Consider the following 20,126-nt stretch of genomic DNA (forward strand, 5'->3'; position numbering starts at 1 on the left):
CTCCTCTGCTGCTTCCCCCACAAATACAACTCACCCCGGGCTGGTATTCCACACCTCCGCGCCCCCCGCCCTGTGTGACTGATCTCCCCACAGTTCTGCGAAAAAAGTCCTGTTAATTCACCGGCTGCAGCTGGCAGCCTGTTTGCTACAGTCACGCACAGGGGTGGAGGAGAAGCCTGCGGAGTGAGTCATGGCTGTAAGAGGCCCTCCGGTTGTTTATGGCAAAAACAGGAGGTGGCTCATTCAACATGTGGGAAACACGGGTTGTAAGAAGTTGCCTCGATCCATCGTACAAGGATAAGGCAGAGGTACCTGTACATACCACCCTCCACCCCAGCTTGCTGTCGAGCTGCCTGCAAAAGGATGTGGGGAGGTAACGTTGCTTTTTCCTGAAGGAGGGCTTGTGGTCAGACTGTCATAGCTAGCTGCAGGAGTTATGCATTTGTCAGCATTTCCATTATAAGTGTAGTTTTTATGTAGTTTACAGCTTGGTTATAAAAATATGCACTGGGTTGAAATTTGGTTCACAGCCTCTTCTGCAGAAACATCTAAGCAACTTCTGAAATGGTTCTGTTTAGATGCTAAGTGGAAATACGTGGAAAATACTAGCTTTTTATGTTTCTTTGAACTTTAAAACTTAGCTTTAAAACACGTGGACACATTTACAGCTGTTAGTCCAAAACAATTCCTCCCTCTCCCCCCGCCACCCCCCCCCGAGTTTGTTAAATTGAGGAAGAGTTGAGAGGCTTGGCCTCTGTAGGCATTACTCGTTAATTAGGGCAGCAGAGACTCTGAAGACTCACAAGGTCCCTGTCACCTTGCATGAGGGTACCCACCTACAGAAGAGATGTGGGGCACCATGAGTCTGCACAACCCTGGCCCTTGAGTGCCAGAACAGTTCCAATGCCTCAGCACTGTGGACAAGAAGCTGGTGTTAAAATGGAGGCAGAATATGTTAACCTTGCTCTGTGAGATTTTTAATTTAATTTTTTTTTTTTACCCTGCCTGTTCAGTTGCTGCTTCTGAGACAGGGAACAAGCCCAGTATTTAGGAGCTTCCGTTTGTATACCTCTGTATGTGTATGTCTCTGGACGTGAAACGTCTGCCACCCAGTGGATGTCGCTGATCTCTATACACTATTCTATACATTTATTACCTCTCCGCCCTGCCCGGCCCAGCCCTACGTCGTCGGTGCTAAGTTTGCAAAGGGAAGTACTCAGGAATTGTAAAAAAGCCAGGCTCATCTGGCTGCCGCGGGCCTGCGCACGATGATGGTGTCGGTTGTGACGGGATACACCACGTCCTTCCTGGCTGGCTTGGGTGATGAACCAGAGGTGAACCTCCAAGGTGTAGCGGCTCTCTGGCTGGGCAGCAGTGAGAACAGGTAACATGAATGAGGCAAACAATGATATGTGGAGGGAGATGCAGCTTCATGCCTGAGACAGCTGGAGATTTGGATTTTGCCACCCCTGCCTTTGCCAAAGGATTTCAATATAAAGGTTGTCACCCATATGCTGTTGGATTTTCTCGGAGCCTGGCCTAAGTCCCTGGGATCTGCTTCACAGTTAGGCTGAACTTATCCATCTGGAACAGAAGTGAGCGGTTGTTTGCTCTTGACATATAGAAGATGTTTGTAGGTCTAAGTGTGTTTAAAATACAAGTTTTGGGTGTCAGAATTGCTCGCTCCATGTCTGTAACTTTTTGCTTTAGTCTTTTCGTATCTTAATTTCTCATATTAAAAAAACATGGATAGCAGTATCCTTTATCTTACAGATCATTGTAGTTATGAGACCCATAACAGAACCTGAGAGAGAAGAAATAATTTCCTCTGGGATTTAAAATGTGTGGTGATGCTCTAGAGAACAAGGGCAAAAAGAGGAATTTGTCTGTTAATTATCGCAAAGCTTCAGTGGGGAAAAAAATGTGACCAGGTCAGTTGCAATTAGAGATTGATCTCCATGCGTATTAGCACTAGGAGACATTTTTAGTTACCGTAGACCACTTAATTCTAATAATTCCCAAATTCTCCTGTCTTTGTCATGTTTTTAATACTGCGTTCTGTAATTTCCTAGGTTTTCTTTCCCTTAGGAAAAGTGCCAAAAAGCAGATAGGCAGCTTAGGATAGTGTGTGTGTGTCACCATCCTTTGTCAGCTGGATTTGTAGTGTAACACCCAGGACTCTGCTGAGAATAACCAGTGGTGATAGGTCATGGCTGTGGTCTGTGTTGCTGTACTTGCTCATGTCTCAAGTACCTGGTGCTATTGTGGCCTCCAGCCTGATGTGGAAAGCCTGGAGCCTCCTGCTCTTCCCTTTCAGCTGCAGCCTTGTCCTGCACCAGCTCTGGGGGAGAAGTTGCTTATGGCTGTGGGGAAGGCCTACGTTGTCTGATCAGCATGAGGATTTGAGAAGAATGTGAACATGGCCTAGCAAACACCTACTGAAAATGCACACAGTGCAATTTGTCTTTGTATGTTTGACCAAATGCAGGTGGACTTTTCATGGGGGCAGCAATATATGGGCCCCACCCCTCATGTCAGATCTGTCACCAGGAACTGGAAAGGTGCTACAGCCTTTAAAGTTTGCCAGAGATACATTGAACATATAGCATTTTCCGTGTTCTTCTTCTGAAAACAGCTTAAGTGTTTCAGCTGAGTTCTTGTAATCACAGTCTGCCTCTTTCTGCACCCCTCACTCAGAGGTAACCTTTACAGCACATGGAACAAAATTTAGCCTGAGGCAGACATTCAGCTTGGAAAATTTCAACCCAAACAGTCAAAGTCTGGCCAAGTTACAAGCAGCTGGAAGCAGCATATTGCTTTGGAAGTGTTCAGCAGCTGCCTAACAGGCGATGCTACAAGCTTCATCAATACTGTGTGTATGTTTATGTACATGGAAATACAGTGCTGAATTACGATATTATTTGATAGGTTACCTGATCCACTGTCAGCCAGTTGATTCTGATTTTTTAATTTTTTTTTTTTTTTTTGTTAGAGAATGGAACCTAAACCTCTTTGGTTAATGGTATGAATGCCTTCCCTTACTCACATTATTCATTGTTGTTTTCTGGGCTGAAAAATTAAAAACTTTAAAATGGCGCCTCTGAAATAAATGACAAGCCGGAGCTTACTCATTCTGAATCTTTCAGAATGACTTAGTGATTGTTAAAGACCAGTTTACAGTAGAACTAGAGCAAGTTGCTTCCCAGTGTTTTGAATTGTAAAAAACCACATCTCCCAAATTCCTAAGCTATTCATCAACTGTTCTATTGTAGCAGACTCACCCTATATTGTGTCCCTGATATATCTATTAAATCTGCAGTGAAGTGTGAGTTTAAAACAGTGCCATGGAGTCACTGTGGAATAAATACCACAAACATTGGCAAAGTTGCTTCATAAATCCTTCTTAGTTTAGAGAAGAACTTAGGTGTGCCTTTTTTCTATGGGAGTGCAGCTGTTTCTTGTAGGGTTCCCCAGGGGCTGGATCTTGGTGTAAGGCTGGTTAATATCAATATATTCACAGCTTTTGTGATGATACCACATTGTTACCAGTACATTACATACAGGTTTGTGCACATACGGAGCAAGTTATTAGCATGCTGTACTCCAAATAATTTTTTTAAATGTTCGGTATCCATCAGAAGGCATTTTTCATGCAGCCACATACAAAGGAACCAGGACTGTGCTTACACCAGCAGGATAGTCGACTGTCTTCAAACTGGTAATTTAAAAGAAGATTTAAGAATTTGTGTGGACAATCATCTCAACAGGAATTTTCATTGCAGTTTTGCAACTGCAGTGTAGCCCTTGGCTGTATAGCAATATAAATATTGCACAGAAGTAGAAAAGTACGTGGCATTAGTAAGATCACAGGAATTCCATGTCTGGTTTTGCTGCTCTCACGTGAGGAAGGATGTGAAATATTAGTAAGAGTAAAGTGACAAAAGTGATCCAGGGTTTGGAGACCAGTCTTCACAATTTTAGATTGTGCATCTGAGAGAGGAAATGATGCCTGTATATATCATACACTTGTATAAGGAAAATACATGATATTTACTTGACCATCCAGTGTCCGAGAGATGAAGTTAGATATGTTGTACCTTGAAATAATAAGTAGCCATGAGGGCATTGTAGTGGATTTGCTGTTGGTGGGAGTGTTTAAAGTGAGATGGGGTTTTCTTCTCGAAGATGTGCTTTGGCATGCTTTGGTGGGGGACATTTCCAGTGTGCGTGGAAAGGGGAAGAACTGTGCTCCATTCACCTGCATTCTTCCCTAGATTGAAAACCCAGTGCCTTCTGTGTATTGTAGCACGTGTTGCTGCTTTGGCAAAATTAGAGTAAAATATCATGCTTCAGAACCTGAATGGTTTTCTCTTGGGTCAGGAGGACCATTTTTTCTTGGTGCCTAATTTGACTTCTGGGATTATGATTAATTATTGTGTACTTTCCTCCAGAGCTTCAACATCTGGTGGCAGCTGGAGACAGAATATCGGATCCTCATTTACAGAGTCCCCTCGTATTCCCAGGTTGGTGTTTCATCTTTCTTTGTTCAGGATGCTGTCAGTTATATTCAGGGCTGAAAAAATTTTCCCTGCCATTAAACAGGCAAGGATGTTGCTCACTGTTCAGAGGTCAGCTGCTCAGTGCTCTCCCCTTAACCACCTCTCTGTCCTTCAGGCACGCCCCTCCTGCTGCCAGATCTCCTGTACAAGCGGACAGAGACAGAATGTGTGTGTATGGCTTGGCAGCTTAGTACCCCTGGCAGTCACTAAAACAAAAGTTATGGTGGTGAAATCATTTTGTAACTTGAAACATGACTGACTGCTTGAATCAAGTTGAAGCATTACCTGCAATTCTCCTTTTCAGGCAGCTTTGCAGTAAAGCTGAAGGTTTAATTTGGCCTGGGAATTGCACTTCAGCCTAGATGGCTATGAGATGATGTTTTATAATTCCATAGTTCATTCTTTTTAATATAACAAACAGACACATTTTTTCCTTTGGCAGCTGGACTAGAACAAATATACTCTAAGTGTAGAAGTATTTCTTTCTGTAGAAAATTTATTTTATTGCACCTACTTTAGGGTAAATAGTATCAAAATTCTGATGTTCAGTATTTCACACAGTGGTTTTGATTTGACTTTTTGATTCACACTTTAAAATATCCTAGGAATGTTTTAAGGTAACAAATTGCATTTTTTTATATAAGATGAGTTTACTGTAAGTTTTCTCATTGAGGAAAACTGGAAGTTGAGACCAAGTTCTTGTAAATCAGGATCTTGAAAACATGAGTGTTTCTGCTGACTTGGAAATACATAAGCACTAAAGCACTGCTCTCAAACATGATTTTTAAATACAGTTTCCTCATCTGCCCTACTGAGATGTGCATGTTTGAGAAGATAAAGACAGTACAGCCTTCAAGGGTTTGGCCTGTATGCCTGTTGCTACATGCATTGGAGTTAATGATAATGCACTATTGATTTCGAGGACATACAGGATACAACTTGATAATGAAGTACAAATCAGATTGGATCTTTTCAGTTTTTAAGGGCTCTAGTTAGATTATTTAATAAATTTCTTCTCAAAAAGCGGCAAAATCAAAGAACCAACAGTAAGTTAGAATTCTATTTTGATGTTTCAGTAGTTGGATAAAACTTGGTTTGCAGTCATGAGTTATAGATTGCCACTTTGTGACATTTTACTGTTTGTAATATTTAGTGAGTTTGAGTCCCTTCCTGGCTGTGAGGTGAAACAATGTTTGAGGCTGAGATTAAAGTTTTCAGCATTGTTAAGTGGCTAACATCCCTTTTAGGGGCATAGCAAATTTGAACATAATACTATTAAATGGTTGAGCTATATTGCTTACTGTTTGTATGCTTAATAGCACAAATTGTGTGTGTGTGTGTGTGACAGTTATGCACCCAGACAACCAAATTAACAAAGGCTGGAAATAGTAGTAAGACTGTTATGTTTGTCAGGTTTGGTTTCTCCTTCACCACTGCCAAATGTAGCTATAATCATGATAGTCAAGAGTTAGGTGTTTTTATTGAGTGTATTACTCTGTACCTGCTGTGTATGTACAAACTTTCCATGTGGTCCCTAATCCAGCACATCTGTGGCCACTGAAGATGTAATTTTGCCACTCCCCAGAATTAATTTAATTGCTTTTGGGGTGTGTTTGGGCTCTTTGGGGAAAGGGCATGAGCTGGTGGTGGAGCAGTGGAACTGCTGGTGGAAAGTTGTAGGATTCTGCAACTTGTTGCAGACCTTCAGAGACCTTTTTCAGGCAAGGGTGGAATTGAACAGCATCCTGGCATCTGTTCTGTGCTGTTTAATTTTGTTAAGAGAAGTTCAAGGAGAAATTGCAGTCTGTTGTTTTCAAGGTCTGACATTTATCAAGAGAATTACAGCAGATATGTTTGTTTTGAGGGAAACTGAAAGAGCAGACTTTGTCACCACTTTAAACTGCTGAAGAGTTGAGTAGGTTATGTTACCCTGCATCATGGGATTTGGTATTTTTTAAGATAAATGACAGGACAAGTGGTATTGTGGCTAAGAGGACAGCGAGACTAGTCAGAAAAAGGATGGTGACAGTAGTTAGTGTTCATGTACTGCTGTAGGAATACTGACTGATCCAGCCTTCTTGTTTTTGAATCCAACATCCAATTATGTTATAATAGTAATGTGTTGTCTAAGGAACAATGAATCTCTAGAGCATAGTCCATAGCTGTGATGGTTGCCGTCTTCTTCATCACTCGCTCCCCAGCAGCTTGTCATTCCTCTTCTGCCTGCATTTACTGCCCCCCAACCTGCCAGCTGAACACAGGAACCCTTCTGTTTCTGCCAAAATTATTTTGCTTACCTTACCTGGTTAAAATAATAGATTTATTTCCCTCAAAATGGACTGAGGAGCATAGGTGGCAAAGCTGTGGCAGGTTCTGGTGACTGAACTGAGAAGCTGCTGGGGGAAGTGTTGAAGAAATTAGTGATGTGTTAGTGGAGATGTTAGAAATGAGATGTGTCTGGGATCTATAGAACTGTAAGGCTTTCTCCAGCCTTGTGCTGGCAGACTTGTGCCAGCATTTTACTTTTATGTTTCCTTCTTGTAGAGGGAAATTATACCACCACGTCATTTTGTGCAGAGAACAGGTCCCCCAGCACCTGCTTACCTCCACTGAGGTTGTGCTGAGCTCTTTTCTTACATATTTGCATATCCATGTGCTCTGTGCATCTGTCTTTCATTGGATGACTTTTCAAGTGAAATCTTCATCTTGAGCCACCTAAAACAAACCTAAATGGTTTTTTTTAGGTTTTCCTAGTTGAATTAATTTCATGGGTTAACAGATTTGGTCTTTAGGATTTGTAAAAGTATTATGAAGAATTTTTCAAATTCAGCTTTCAACTGTTACCATTACAACCATTACAGATGTAATATTTTAATGAATGAGTGAACTGGCTTTTGACCATAAATATACTACAGCTATGATGGTGAGAGATAGAAATATACTTTTATATTCTTTGCAAATGACCTGTTGTGAAAATTTTCCAGGACATATCTGTTATGTTAAATAGTTTTCATGTCTTTAAGATTAAATTTACTTTAATGATACTTTTATCATTATTTTGCTCTTTTGGGAGGGGAGTGGGTTAGTGCCTACAGCAGAATGTTGAGTTTAATTCATTACCTGTAGTGAGAAATTTGCATTTCTCTCATCCAACTTAGTGGACATTTGTTTTGTGAAGGATTTTTTGTGACCTTTTTAAAAACAAAGTGTTACATTTTACTAAATGTGAGGAAAATGGACTCAAATCCGATGCTGCTACCAATGGACTGAAATCTGAACGCTGCTACCAAATAACATTGAGGAGCAGTTATCTGTATTCACAGCTTAAATTTTTTTTTCCTTGTTCTTTGAACATTGTATTTTGAGGAGATGAAGAGCAGAAATTGTTGACAGGCAGTTTTTTCACCTAATTAATGATCAGATTTTCTAAGTGAACAGTAGCCATCAGTGAAGCACCAGAGCTTTTCCAGTTGGATGTGACCAAGAACTCAAGATCTTCCAATTCCTTTTAGACAGTTCCTTTAAGTCTGGGCTTACTTTGTTGTGCTTTACAAATAAGGAAGAAGGTACAGAAAGCCCTGAGCAACTCTGTGGGGAGTCACGTGCTGTTGTTAGCTGGGCGTTGGTGCCAGTGATCAGATCCAAGCAGAAAGTTATGGGGAAAGTGAGGCAATAAGGCCCCATCAGGGACGTGGGAAAAAAGAGTATATGAATTAGCTCCCTGCCACCAGCTCTATTTTATCTCAGTAGTGATTTTTTTCCCAAAGGATTTCAGGTCTTTGGGTGTTTAATAAAAGTGAAAATAAATGGATGACAAGTAGTCATCTTCTCGGGTCTTGTGCAAGCACAGCTAGCAGAAGTGTATTTCTGCTCTGCTCAGTGCAAGAAATTGTGTGTATGAACGTGTTCAGAGTAGATGATTCTTCCCCTCTGTGCGAGATCCCACCTGGAGTGCTGCATCCAGCTCTGGGGTCCTCAGCAAAAGAAAGACATGGACCTGTTAGAGCAGGTCCAGAGGAGGGTCACAAAAAAGATCAGAGGGCTGGGGCACCTCTCCTACGAAGACAGGCTGAGAGAGCTGGGAGAAGAGAAAGCTCCAAGGAGATCTTATCATGGCTTCCCAGTACCTTAAGGGGGCTTATAAAAATGAGGGAGAGGGACTTTTTGTGCGGGCAGACAGCGGCAGGACAAGGGGCAGTGGTTTTAAAATTAAAGAGTGTCAACACAACTACTGAATAATTATATGCAGTTTTCCCCATTCCTCTGTTTTGTTTTGTCAGTGTAGATTAACACTTCTGTGCTGTATTAACTCTGGCCTGCAGATCTTCAGATCAGATCTTCAGCCTGCTCTTTTCTGCCTAGAAATGTGAATTGTTCCTTGGGCATTGTACCTGACGATTTGTACCCAAAGCGTGGTGTTCTCTCCTCTGTTTTCTCCCTGCATAGTATCCAGCTGCCATTTCAACAGAAGTGCGAATGTGCATTTTCTGATGATGCAAGTAGCATTTTTCTTGTTTGCTATCTGGTGTTGCTAGTTGCTAGTTTTTGTAGCATTTAATGCTACGAGTGAATTTTTTCAATGTGCTGTGTAATTTTGCTGCAAAATTCCTATACCTCCAGATCTGACTTTTGCCCCAATGGTGCACAAATGATATACTTGTGTAGCTTTGAAAACATTCACTGGATAATGTAATATACTTGACTAGAAAGGGGAAATTTATTATATTTTAATATTTAAGGGAAATTAGTATATTTTCAGAAAGTAAGTAGAAATAATGTATCTAACCCTGTTATAATCACCTGGAACCACAGGATACCTTAGGTAGATTATTTGGGATCTTCTGGGGAAGTGACAGCCTGCTGCATGCAAGTAATGACTAGCAATAAAAGAATTAAATTGGTGCTTGTTTAGGGCAGAGGAGTTCCATTTTGTCATAAAACAGAGTAGCAGGGAGTAAGCTGCTCCTAGCTTGTGCAAAGCAGCAAGGGATCATATCCTAAAACCAACAGGCCCGAGGATGAGGACCAATTAATGGAAAAAACCAAAAAAAGTAATTTTCTTTACTCTGTCCCCTTCCTGAGTGAGCTCATTGACTGCTGTCTTAAGGAAAGTTGTTTTAATTATTGTTATTCTGAATACTGAAATTAAATTAGTTTGATGTTACTCTTCAGTTACTCACACAGGAAGGCTTCTGTGACCACAGTCACAAGTGGTATATTTTTGTCTGATATGCAAAGCTGGAAAACATTTCTAATGCATATTGCTAAAATGGGGGAGCATTAAAAGGAAAAGTTCAAGAAACAAAATTAGTTACAGAGAAGCAGTGGATGAAACACTCTCAATTTAGGCTGCCATCCTAGAATGTGAGCAGTTCCTCAAATTAGGTATCTGTCCCTTGATGGTAGAGGGATATGAAATCAGTCCACTGCAGTGGGATGTTTTCCAGAGCACACATATCTTTAAAGCTGATGGACCCTCAGTATATGCAGGACAAAATTGATTATAGGGTTAAACATTTATAATGAAATGCTAAATGGACAATATTAGACTGAAATAATAAACATAATATAGTACTTTGAATGGAGTCTCCATGACAGGTTACTTGAGGATAATAGAGCTCCTTCCATTAATAACAGAATGACCTCTGTTAGTAGAAAGCAGGAGGAAAATCACATCTGTGAAACCCTGCCTGCCATAACGTCTTCTTGTTTTCTTAGCCTCTGGTTCCCAGTTTTGGTTTTGGGCTACCTAAACCACAAAACCAAGAAAGATGATTCCCGAGAGGCTTTTGGAAAACACATCACAGTAGCACCAATTCTCTGGAACCAAACTTCCTTGCCTGCGTTCAGTGAAATCTTCTAGGATATGTTTGACTACTGTACCTCACTTTTATGGGCAAGTGACAATAGCAGAGGTGCTGGGTTGGTTTCTTGGAGTGACCCACAGTATTTTAATCTTACAGGATTTGCTGGTAGGACTGCTTGTCTGGCTGAAGATGAGCATAGAGATGGAAGCTGCTGACTCAAAATGTGGCTGAGAGATCAAAATGTTGGCCTTCCAGCAGCCAGTTCACCTTCCCTGCAGTGCCAACCTCCCCAATACCCCTCCTTTTTGTGTCCTATGGTTTTTATTTTTTCCTCTCTTCTCCATGATTTATGTATTCACCAATTGGTTAATGTAGCATGTATTTGGATAGGTAAGCCTGTTACTTAAAGTATTATTTCCTGAACAAGCAAGTAACCGGGTTGTGTTTCTAGCTAACTGTTCTTTAATAGCCAGGTCTCTACCTGAGTGAGTTGCAATGAAAAATTGATTCATTCAGATGAGCTTACTTTTTTGCACAATTTATTTTCTTTCTCCTGCCTCTTCAAATTACCACTTTTATCTTTTTCCATTAATTAGAGCAACTGGAAGAGCAGTAATAAACATGCTTTCCTTCTCTTTGTGTTCACATCCTGAGTAGTGCAGAAAAATACCCTGTTGCATTCTCGTAAGCATCTAAAATATTTGTGGAACTCTAGCTCAACATTCTTCTAAAAACGATGTTTATCTAGATTTCCTTTAATTCCATGTATTTGGTCTGCAACCATATAGGGAGTCAGCACAAGTGTGTGAGGTAGCCAGTGTGGCCTGCATAGGGTGGTAGGATTGAAAGGATAACAAAAATGGAAATAGAAGCAAACAGTTTTTCATCTGACTGGAGCAGTGGAAAACCTTGCAGCAACCACACCAACATGTGCAAATACTGGAAGCTCTTTTTGTTATTGTCTAAAACACAAATGTGAATAAATAATTCCCTGGTACTTCTTTAAGATATCAACAATAATTTCCTGTAGCATGGCTGACTTTCTGGGACTGCGCAGCCTCCGCAACCTAACTCTCTAATCTTTAAAAGAAAAGTATTTAAGAAAAAAAAAAAAAGAAAGAGGCAGCTGCAGAAGTGCAGCTTTGGGTCCAGAGCTGTCTAGCTAAGGGCGGTGCCTGGTTGTTCTCTCTCAGGAGAGGGTTTGATGGGGAACATTATGATCCCTCCCCCCTTCCCTCTCCTCTAGCTCAGTATAAAGGCCAAACAATAACAGCAACACTAACACCACCGTGCTCTAACTTTGGCGTGTCTGTGTGCTTGTCTCTGGGTGTACCAAATACTTTGTCTGTGATTAATAGCATTTCTTGCATAGAAACTTCTACAGCTTCATTCTTGATTTTTATACTGATAAATACAGATATTAAAAAATCCAGTGTGAACACTGTTGTTTTTTTTTCTTCTTCTTCTTCCTAGTATCTGTTTATTATTCATGAATGTGTTGCAACATCCAAAAATGTAATGAGTGACTCACAAAATGAGAAGAGGAAAAAATACAGTTACAGCTTTTTAATGAGGCTTCCTCGGTCAGCTAAAAAGTGTCCCAGTTAAGAAACCACTAACTATATAAAACCCACCCAATACTTGGTTTTATCTTCCTTCTGGGTGTATTTACAACATAGTTTCACTTGGTATATATTTATCTTCATTCATATGCCTGATTTTTTTTTTTGTCTTGTATTGGGGATTACAACATTCCGACATCAAAAAGAAAAACCACAGAACAACATGTTTACAAATGGTTCTGGATTTTTCTGTGTGTGTGTGTGTAAGAAAGGAAAAGAGCAAAGGCTAAGTTTATGACTACTGGTGTAGTAACATCTTTAATAGTTTCAAATTGAGCTTTTATTCTTAAAAACTATCCTTGCAAGGACTCCAGAGCAAATAAAACCATCCTGTTAATGCAACACGGCTATACACAGAAGGAGTATACTAGTGGGAGATCTGAAGCTTGTGGGATTATGTTCAGTGCTGTTCTACTTCAAGAATCAAAACTGACTTTCTTTATGAAAAGATTGTTTCTTACTCTTGGAAAATCTAAACCTTTCTTTCATGTGTTTTTGAATTTTAGCAGGATTTATCAATTTTACTTCATGCCTTGTATCCCCTCACCTTTGTGTCTTTCTTGCACAATAGCGGGAAATCTGTATATTCTTAAAAGCTTTTTTTTCAGTGCAAATCTGTAGAAATAGATAGGCAACCTAATACTTGTCTTTCAAACCAGATGTACACCCAAGTGATCATTTCCTTTGTAAAGTTAAGGATCTAGAGTAATCTTACTGCAGTCAGGCTTGCATAGTCTTGTATATTATTGTATATTATTTTAAAGGAATTTTCAGGGCTGGCACATGTACTGCGTGAGAATTTGGGATAAAAACATCATATTGCTATGCCCTTAACTGGTTCTCTTGGGATATTCAGTAAGTATTACCATATAAAAATGAGTTTATATTAGCTTTGTTTTGTTGCAAGTATGTTATAGTGAAGTGTTCTGTACATAAAACAGTGTTGCCTTTACAGTGCAAAGCTATACTTGGACCTTAATTAGAGCAATACTATCTTCTGCCTTGTTTCAGAAATGGTTTCTGCCTTTTCAAGCATTAAGGTCTTCTAGATTAAAAAAATAAATTCAGATAGAGTTACCCATGTGTTGGTATACAATAAATTTCTCTGTTCATTTCCTTCTGATTAGTCACCTTATTTGTTGTAGGGTCCATGCTGCAACAGAGTCTAGAAATGACAGTCAAAGATGTAAGGAATGTTGGCCTTTTTGTTGACCAGTTTAGTGCCTCTGAATGAAGAACTGGAGAGTAGCAAATTATTAGTGAGTTGGATTTCGGGATACAGGAGTCTTAGCTGCCTGTCTGACTATGGTTAATGATAAGATTAGGTGAGGCATGATGATTTCTCCTGTCTGTCATCTGAGAAAAATGGGTAACATTGCATGTATTTTGCAAATATTTTCAGATCATCATTAATTATTTTTGTTTCATGATTTTTGTGCGGTCTAAAGCTCACTGAGAGAAGAAATATAGGATATAAATTTGTCCTGTCTTTATTTTAATTTCTTTGCATGACTTGCCTTAGAGCTGTGGGTTTGTCAGTGTGACTTCTGTCATACCTACTGGCAGGGGTATTTATAGGATGTTAAGTGACTTCCAGTGCACTTTCCAAAATAAATGGGGAAGTAGCTTGCAGAGGGAGGGCAGAACAAGAGCTAGCTCAGGTCTGAAAGCCATGGGTTAAGCAGCACCCCTGTCCTTCCTCTCTGTCTGGAGCATCCCCCAAGTAATGTGCCTTTTTTTTTTTTTTTGTAACTATTGTGCAATCATGTGAGTCTTAGGGTGAAAATTTACCTGAGTGGTGGCCCAGACTAGTAGTTCACTACCACCCACAGAGGAAGGTCCCATGTTCTTTGCTGGCAGTGCTCATCACAGTCTGAGCTGGTTCAAGAGCAGCCAGTGTTTCCCACCCACCGCAGTCAGCTTTCTGCCACTGTAATGCATTTAATAAGATCAGTGGAAGGTTTAACAGGTACCACATGGACCAGAACTAGTGCAAGGAGAGGATGGGAAGAGAAAAGTGTGGTTGGGGTTGGCAGAGAAGTGTCAGAGAGGAGCTGGAGCCTGCAGCTTCTGGATGAGAGTAGATCAGAGATTATCCTGTGTCAGAGCTGTATCTACTACCTGGATTTTTGCAATTCTTTCCCTGTAAAGGTTGCCTGTCAGTAGAAGGGAGAATATACCCACATGTTAAACCATTCTCAGAAATACCAAGGAGCATTACTTCTCAGTGGAGGCAAACCTATAACAAAAGGAGGAAGGAAGGAACTTGAAAGAGCGAGGAAAAGTGACTATATAAGTAGATTTTCCTGGAGGCTTGTCATCACTGGGATGTGACCTAGGAATACCTTAGAGATGATCCAAGAAGAGTTTGTGCAAGGCTGTACAAGGTCAGGGGTTTTAGCTGCGTGGGATGTTGCTGTGCGGCCACCTTGCCAAATCTGCCCTCACTAGGAAACTGTGGAGGCAAGGTTCAAAGCATATAATGGATGAGGTTAAAGTTGCCTGGTGCTTGGTTGTGAATTCATCTAATTTTAGACACCTCTTTTGCCCCTTCTGGTACCAAGGCATAGTTTCTGGAGGCTTGTGCAACCACAGACTTGAAAAACACTTCCTTATATATTTGAAAGAAGATGACATTGACTATCTGAAGGATTCCAATTAAGCACAGGATGGCCAGGATACTTTCCCTCTCAACTTTTGGTAAGTGTAGTGATCTTTTCATATGCACTTTGTTTGCTACCACCTTTCCTTTCCTACAATTCAACTCAAGTTCAAAAGACCAGCACAGTGAAAAAGTAGACTGCTTTCTCTCAAATCATTGTGCTCTACTTTCAGCCTATACTCAGCATGCACTAAAACAACAGTGAACTATACTTTTAAATTGCAAATTAAGAACTGATAGCTGCATGGGCTGCACTCCAGGTGCCTAGAACCTTGAGTTCTACATTTCTTCTTTGAGATGCTTTTTTATCAAAATCTCTGGAAATGTAAATCTGTAGATGGGAAACAGTTGTCTTAAAAATATCAGAAGTGTATGGTCTGAATTTGTGATTAAGTTGTTAAATAACACAGTTACAAGAATTTTTCTGTACCTAATGTCCTAGCAGAGACTTCCCTTGGGGATAGGAGTAAGTTACCTTATAATTTCCTGATACAATTTCTCCATGTCTAAATGTTTAGGTCATTATGCATCTGGCAGCATTAGAAACCCACAATAGTGTTCCTCTGTGTTTTATGTGGTACCTACCACAGCGGGAGGAGCTGGTCCACAGACCCAAAGTACCAGGACAGTAACGCCGTGATAGACGTATATTATATTTATGATATTAAAATGTGGTAGCAGTGCTACTGGTGTTTCTTGGTGACTTGGGTGAAGGCTGGTTCAAGTATTGTCCTTCCACACACAAACAGTGTGATCTTGGGTGTATCCATTGCTCAGGTGTTCTTTCCTGCCGTGCTTGTGAATGGGATTACTAGAACTTCCTTCCTACAGGGATGCCTGAGATTAAATATTTTGCAAAGCTCGAGATACTGGGATCCTACAGAAACAAATGCAAACCAGAAGTTCCTTAAATCAGATTTTTATCCAGTCTTGAGGCAGACTTTGATGAGGCCCCAAGCCTGTGCAAGTTGATTGTATGAGCCTGAGCTGAGAGCAGGGTGGTGAGATCTCTTCTTGCAATACTGGAAAGTAGTTAACAGCATCTCAAGCTGCTTTAGGAATGGTACCACGGGGTTTCACATAAACGGGGGCTTGGTAGGGCTTCTCATGTCGGGAACTTGTATAGAATATAACAGAAAAAATAAAAACCAAAGAGCTTTTAAATTTAATTTTTCTGTTCCCTTCAATACAAAACAATATTTTCTCCTCCCCACCCCCCATCCAAAAGTGAAAGCTGAGCGCAGTCACAAACATCCCTCTTGGCTTGTTTTTATGAGACTAAAATGTATGTCTTTCACATGGGGCAGGAAACTTCCAGTGCATATCATTCTGGTCTGTCCTCACATGGCTTCAGTCTCATGCTGCCCCTTGTGCAAGAGTGCTGCTGTAGTCGGCTCCTGTGACTCCTGGTGATGCATCCAGTCCCACCCCATCCCATCCCATCCTTGCAGACATATAGGTTTCAAAGCCAGTTACAAAGGAAGGCAGTGATTACCAAACCAGGGTGTAAAAAGAGAAGCAGCTTGCCTGGTGTCATGCTTGAGGCCAGCAGAAGTGAGAGCTACATCCAGATCTCTGCTACCCCAAGCCTGCTTGGCTGCAGTGCTCCCCTTGGGGTGTGATTTGGCATGTGTTTCTCTGGGAGCTGGAGCCATTGAAAATGTGAAAATTGTAGTATGTATTATTTATTTATTTGTCAAGTCTTAACTTTTCTGCTGCTGGGTTTTACTCTCTGCCACGCTGCTCGGCTGCACAAATATTTGCTCTGGGAAACAGTGGGGGGAGTAGCTCAGTGTGAGGAATATGAGGCTGGGATGGAGTAGAGGGCTAAAGCTGTTTAAATTGGCTTAAGCTGTGCTGTTGGTCAGTGTCTAGCTATGTCTTTTGGGCAAGCAGTGATCTAAGTTTTGTGGAAATACTCATCCCAGCAATGGGCAAGGTCACTTATTCTTCAAGCCAAAATTATAATTATCAAGAAACTTGATGCGGTTCCAGGGATGAACATCCACCTGCATTCTCTCTTGCTAAATATGTTTACATTTAACATATGCTTTTAAGAAAATATGGCTTCCATATTTAGCATAGAAGCAGCAAAATGTTTTCATAGCTTGTGCTCATACATCTCTCTACTAAATGATTTTTCAATTTAGTTGATTGCCTGGATAAGACTGTGTTGTTTCTTTCCCCTCTAAAACATAACTATTAGACTTTCTTTAATAATTAAAATGGCACTCTCCCTGTGCCAATGTTACAGTTCGTTGTAACTGCTGTGCACCTGGGTCAGATTTCTTCCCTCCACGCCCCATGATTTCCAAAGGGTTTTGCAGCACAAGAAAAAATGCTTTTAGGTGTAAGATTGGATTAGTCTTAAGTTGTTGGAGAGAAGGAATATACATCTGTTGCAAGAGGGGGAAAATTTATAGGGACTAAAGTAACAATGCAGTGTTTCTTCCTCGTGGTCTTTTTTCACCTGAGAAATACAAATGAAGACATTTTGATAAAGAGCTGTAGTGAAGATACTTTAGTAATTGATACCTTTAATCAGTAAGTCATAAAAAATGTGCTGCTGCTGCTTTTTCCAGATTTTCCACTAAAGCAGGCTGCAAAAATAAGATAATAAACTACAGCTAATAAAATCATACGTGGGTAGTTGCTCTTTAAACAATAAACTGGGACCTAATTTTGCCTTAAAGTGCCATGCAGGTATCTTAGGGACTAAATTACTTGAAAGTAACCCCAAAACTTTCTTCTTGATAATTAGTATCTCCAACTACTGGCTATGTTTAATGTCCATAAAACAGTGAGTTTTCCTCAGCACATTACTTGTGGGACTACTGTTTAATTACTACTGGGAGTGTTAATGATAGCTGTGCTTAAGCATATTGGATTTATTTCAGTGTGTTTGCTAGAAGTAGTTTCAGGCTTTTACTCAGGTCTTCCCTGCTCATTGGAAGGCTGCCTCTGCTGCTTCCGTGCTTCCCAGTTTCTTGGCCTGCAGTTACACCCTCTCATCTGCTGCATGGGCTTGGGTCCTTGTGACATGCCTTCCCTTACAGCTGGCATGCTGCTTTGGACTCTGCCCTTCTGGGAATTTGTGGAAAACCAGTGCACATGCCACCTGCAAACAGAGTGTGCACTTACCCATGCCACAAAACAAGGTGGAAGTAACTCTTTTCTCACCCTCTGCGCTATGTTTTTAAGATTACATGTCTGTCAGGCCTTTCGGAGTGCCCAGTGTGTATGCAGAGCCCATCCCAAGCCTTTACACTGCTGTGGGCTGGGTGGCTTTCAGGGTATTGTTTATTAGGCACAGAGGTTTGTTTAAAGAACGTGAAAAGCATATCAGAAATTTACTGGGGATGCTGAGAACCTTGGCTCTGGCATTGGCTACCTGTCAGTGCTCCATTGGGAACTGCACTTTAAATTTCTCTGAGCAATTTAGACCCTCCAGAGTTTTCCTTTTTTTCAGAGGATAACCACTTTGGTGTGAGCAAGATGACATTGGTATAAAATACCAAATGTTCCACAGAAACGTGTTTGTTTATTTAATTTAGAATGAGAGTAAAGGACATAGTCTTAAGCTGCTCCAGGGCAGGTGTAGGTTGGATATAGGGAAGAACTTCTTCACAGAAAGCGTGATTAGATATTGGAATGAGCTGCCACTCCATGGTGGAGTCGCCATCCCTGGAGGTGTTTTAAGGAAAGACTGGACATGTCACATAGTGCTGTGGTCTAATTGACTTGGTGGTATTGGGTCAAAGGTTGGACTCGATGATCTCAGAGGTCTTTTCCAACCTAATTGATTCTGTGAATTATTACTCATGAAGGGGAGCGGGGTGGGATGTTTCGTAAGGATCCGAGGTGTGGGCAGCCTGGCGGGACGGCCCGGCCGCGCTGGGCACGCTCCGCACACGAGGGAGCCGGGCCGGGCCGGGCCGAGCCGGGTCGCGAGGCCGCCGCCGGCCCCTGTCCGGCCGGGGCGCTGCCCTTTTCCCCGCACCCACGGCCGGCACGGGCCGGGCAGCGCAGCGGGGCCGCCGCCACCTGCGGGCCGGGCCCGGCGGAGCGGCGGCCGCCGCCCGGGGCGTGTCGTGTCGTTCCGAGCCGAGCCGCCCGGCCCCGCGGTGAGTCACCGGCCGGGGCTCGGGCACCACTTCCCCCTCTCGACAGGAGCCATTTTAGCTGCACGAAGCTGCGGGGAGGCCGGGGCGGTGCCGCGGGCCCCGCGGCCGAGCGGTACGTGCTCCCCGGGGAGGGAGAGCCGGGCGGGGGGGACGCGGCGACCCGGGGCTGCTGGCGGCGGCTCTGCCGCCTCGACGTGCGGCCGCGCCCGGGGCAGCGCTCCGCAGCCGTCGGAAGAGCACTGCGGGGAAAAGGGAACTTCTGGCAAAGCGCAGCACCGGGGGAAAAAACCAAAATATAAACTAGACCGTGAGTAAAGGGACGTTTCGGGGCAGCAGCGCGGTGGTAAGCTGCCTGAAGCTGAGCCTGTTGCTGCGGGCAAAGGGCACCCCGGCTGCCACTGTGCTGCTCTGAACAGCGTGCTGCACGAGTGTTGCAGCTGGTTTGTAATTCTGCTGTGTTTTATAGTTTTGTCGCCTTTGAAGCGTGCGGAGGTGTCAGGCAGGCTGCCGGCCCGAGCCCTCCAGCCGCCGCTCAGCGGACTGGTCAGCAGACGAATTTTGTTTATTCCGAAGCTGCTGTTACCTGGGCCCGGTTGGCTTGGAGCAGAGCACGGTACGGAGCGATTCGGGCTAAGTGTTGGCTGTCAGCGCTGCGGCTTTGAGCACCTTTGCTCCACTGCTGTTCGCCCGATGTGGTCCCGAGCGACTTTAAAATGGCAGGCTTGTCATTGTAGAGACAGATCACCCTCTGCGCCCGCGACCTTACATTGAGGTTCTGTTTCTGCCGAAACAGACTCGTTCAACGGCAGCCGCCCCGGTGTCCTCTTAAAGTAGGAGTTAAGTTGTTGTGTGGGCAGGTACTCGCCTTTTCCTGAAAATGATTAAGAAATGAAAGCAAGTGGGGATGGTGTACATGGCAGACCAATTATAAAATGGGCTTACTGGTACTTTTAACGGGAGAAGAAAATCCTGGAGGTAATTGCGGTGTGTCAAATTGCTTCTTAAACTTTCGGTGGATGAAAACCACCTTGATTCTCCTAATTATGTACTTCTGAACTCTAGCACAGTATTTTGAAAAAGAATCGGTGTTTCCACCTTCTTTGTTGAATAGAAATGTTCTTCTTTAAAAGTTTTGTCTGAGTATATAGCTTTGGACCCTGTATTTCAGTCTTTCACTTGAAAAATCAGGTTCGATATCTTCTTACTGAAAGTTAAATGACAGGGCACTCGAACTGTTGTGCACAGGGGAATGCTTTCCAGGGTCATTTACTATATGGAGCCTGTATCTGAGAAGTATAATGGAGTCTTGCTTAATACTGTGATTGGTTGCAGGGGAGGTAGAGAGGGTGGCA

At 42.2% G+C, this 20,126-nt stretch overlaps 1 protein-coding gene across 6 annotated transcripts in view; it reads left to right on the plus strand.

Annotated features, from left to right (window-relative positions):
• Nucleotides 1-20,126, plus strand: part of ELF1 (E74 like ETS transcription factor 1) — an 84,660-nt gene that overhangs the window by 709 nt on the left and 63,825 nt on the right. The window contains exons 2-3 of one of the 6 annotated variants that reach the window (XM_032680773.1): nt 4,452-4,523; nt 14,553-14,688. The exons of 1 other annotated variant lie outside the window; for it this stretch is intronic. The gene's annotated coding sequence lies outside the window, so the exon portion shown is untranslated. Of the gene's footprint in view, nt 1-242; nt 309-4,451; nt 4,524-14,552; nt 14,689-18,694; nt 18,887-19,000; nt 19,082-20,126 lie in introns of those variants that run through there. 4 more of the 6 variants (XM_032680775.1, XM_032680771.1, XM_032680774.1 and 1 more) reach the window with 4 other exon arrangements.

The sequence above is a fragment of the Chiroxiphia lanceolata genome, chromosome 2 (assembly GCF_009829145.1).
Source record: "Chiroxiphia lanceolata isolate bChiLan1 chromosome 2, bChiLan1.pri, whole genome shotgun sequence".
Taxonomy (NCBI): domain Eukaryota; kingdom Metazoa; phylum Chordata; class Aves; order Passeriformes; family Pipridae; genus Chiroxiphia; species Chiroxiphia lanceolata.